The sequence below is a fragment of the Lygodium microphyllum genome, chromosome 5, assembly GCF_053477565.2.
Source record: "Lygodium microphyllum isolate KBCC chromosome 5, Lygodium_microphyllum_v1.1.10, whole genome shotgun sequence".
Classification (NCBI taxonomy): Eukaryota; Viridiplantae; Streptophyta; class Polypodiopsida; order Schizaeales; family Lygodiaceae; genus Lygodium; species Lygodium microphyllum.
In genome coordinates this window covers 159,559,120-159,562,271 of record NC_141139.1, presented here as the reverse complement: position 1 = coordinate 159,562,271, position 3,152 = coordinate 159,559,120, and the positions used below count along the sequence as shown (strand labels likewise).

The 3,152-nt window shown below is 40.9% G+C and overlaps 1 long non-coding RNA gene across 1 annotated transcript; it reads left to right on the top strand.

The window, feature by feature from the left end:
* Positions 1 to 1,493: 1,493 nt before the first annotated feature.
* LOC148036596 (uncharacterized) lies at positions 1,494 to 2,550 on the top strand. Its single transcript, XR_015691027.1, has 3 exons — positions 1,494 to 1,769; positions 1,957 to 2,046; positions 2,267 to 2,550. It is a non-coding gene; the product is annotated as an uncharacterized LOC148036596 (long non-coding RNA).
* Positions 2,551 to 3,152: the final 602 nt, after the last annotated feature.

Sequence of the window (3,152 nt, the reverse complement as noted above, 5' to 3'; positions counted from 1 at the left end):
TGACATCATGGTTGAAAAAGTTATGATTAATTTGTGAATCGCATCACATGTAGCATTTGCTTTTGGAAATCCAATGAAAATAGTTATATTTCCTAACTAGCTTTTCATTAAAATTTTGTTGATGCTATAGGCACTAACACATAAGTTAGACAACAAAAAATCTACAAGTTAGTCAAATGAACAAAGATATAGGTGAATTTTAGGGAATATTATTAGGGGGAAAAATACAACATTCCTTGATGAGACTCAAGAATGATGTTAAATGAGAGCAGTTGCTCAAATGATAAAGAAAGTATGTTGGTATAGGAACTGAAAAACTATGATAATTTGGCAAGATCTAAGAAACTAATTGATATTATTGTGGTGCTTAATAATAATAATATATTTCTCTGAGTATAATTGGCATGTAGGGGAGACTTGGAGAGTAAGGAGGTTTGATAAAATATATACCAATCATGGGGGGTTGGTGGATAATCCCAGATTGCAAATGCATGAAGTTGTTAAGGGTCACATCATGGGATGATGAAATTTGTGTTTTTCTCCCTCTAGATTGAAGTTGGGTGAGCAACAAGTCAAAGATCCACCGCTATTCTAATGTAGCACTTCATTCCTAGAAGAGGAGTTCAAGAATCACATGAAAGTTGAGAGCAAGAACACATATTATTCCTCTTTTGGCACTATAAGGAAGCCGAAGCTCTATGGAAGCAAGCACAAGCTTGGTCCAATAGAGTAGAGTTTGATCAAAATATCAATGCTAAGCTTATGCTATTATGAGAGAAAGTATCTATGAATGAAGAATCAATTGGGGATATTGGATGCTACAAAAGCATTTTTGATATCATGGTTATGGAGGCAAAGAAGTGATGGGCAGTTTGGATTGTCTATGCACTCTTTGACACTCGAGGAACACTGGTTAATGAAGACGTCATTACAATTTGAAGGGGGGTTAGTGCTAGCTCTAAAACCTTTTAATTTACCATTGTCCATGAGAAACTCAAGAAGTACTAGAGATGGTAGCGCTGAGCCATGAAATGCGCCTTTTAAGGTACCGTAAGCATTCCTTATTCATACTAATAGGAGCAGCTGTGTACAAAAATCGAACTAGGAAATGGTTGGATCATTCAAGAAAGGTTACAAAATCATAAAATCTGTGTTCATAAAGGAGTATTTTTTACCGTCATATAAAGCGTGGGTGGAATCGCAGTCTCGACTGTGATTGCTCGACTCTTTCTGATGAGTTGTCACACTTCAGATGAACTTGTACCAGGGCTGAGAACACGCAGTTGAATTCGCGAGGAGGCACAACCAGCGCCTGCCAAGTGGCACCCACCACCCCCTCTCAATGTACCTGCCAAGTAAACGTGTCACGCAGCAGAGATTGGTTGCTATGCTGAAGGACACGTATAATATTGGAGCACCCACCACCCCCCAAAACACAGACCCCGCGCGGGCCTATAAGAGAGCCAATGTATCTCTCTATATATATACACACACACATGACAACAGCTTATCTGAGATAATTATCGAAGCTGATTACTGATCATCTGCAAATATACAAGACAAGAAGCACAGCCAGCATCCGCAGTACTTCAACCCTCCTCAAATTAACGCTCTTTGTAAAGCGAACCAAGAAATTAGCTTATAGAATTAGTGCGATGGCTGATCATCAGCAGCAGGCGAGCGACGCGGCAGCTCACAAGGCGGAGCTGGAGACGAAGCAATTCGGGCAGGAGAATGCGCCGGGCCGCGAGGGGCAGCACAACGCCCAGGTAGTACAAGCTTATATAATATTAAGCAATTGCAGCTACTTTGGGACGATCCGCTGATAGCGTTAATCAATTCGATACCTCCTGTTTTTAATTACTTGCTACGTTAATACTAACGTTACTGTGTATTGTGTGGTGGCTGTGGCTGGGGCTGGGGCTGCGGCGCTTATAACACCGGGGGATGGGCCAGACCATGAAGGAGAAGGCTGGCGCGGCAGCGCAGGCCGCCCAGAAGAAGGTCATGGAGGGTAAAGACCGTGCTGGCAACGCCCTCCACCAGGTATACATGAATCGCTATATTCAAGATTAAAACGCTCCACTCACCCTCATCACTCGTGAATCTGCAATATCCCCTTCATCTCTTTCTTTTTCTTGTTATAATTTGACGTACAACCCGTCCGAGCTCGTCTGATCAAAACTCAGAGCTATGTAAGCCACTAGCTTGCTTTCCTGTTAAGCTGGGCAGTGTCGTTATAAAATGTTCGATCCCTTACTCGCAGGCCGGCGATGCAGTGAAAAATACTGTGCACAAAGTCACAGGAGGAGGAGGCGGAGACCCAGCCCATCGCCCGTAGGATTCAACGAATCGCCTCATCTTGAACACGGACCAGCTTTCGGATTATGTGCCCTGGATCTGCATGTCGAGAATTATGTAACTATTCTACGTCTATAATGGCTTCCCAATCGTGTATAATGATATGAAAAACCATGATACTACTGGCTTTCCAATCATGATATGAAAAATCATCGTGTATAATGCAATCAAAAATCTATTTCAAGATCATCCAGCGACTCCCTCTCTCTCTCTCTCTCTCTCTCTCTCTCTCTCTCTCTCTCTCTCAAATGCTTCGAGGTGCCTACGATTATACGAATTGACCTTGAAATTAACACACCCACGAAAGTTATATTCTTCAAGCGATTGCATCTCTATTTTCACAATTATTAGAAACTTATATATAGCCTTGATTTGATGGATTTCCATTCGTAGCCAAGGATGGTCCTGTGACATCCAAACATCTCTCTCTGGGACCACTGTCATGAGAATTCCTTTCATTCAAGGATTGGGTGATGATCCACAAAGGATTGGCTCATGATGAATGTCTTTGAAGTAGGTGATGATGATGACAACACGAGTAGAAAAAATCTCTTAACTTGTTCTTCCTAATAGATCTTTCCTTCTCTATACATGTGTGTGTGTTTAATTTTACTGTTTGTCCTTTTCTTCTTCTATCTTTTTCTATCAATTTTACTCTTTTTCTAACCTTCCCTTATTGTCTTTTGCTGCTCTCTATAAATGTGCATGTTCAATATAAAATTCCCTTAACAGAAGAACCATATATATTTAACAAAATAGTAAGATTACAAAAAAAAAACAAAGAAAATGAT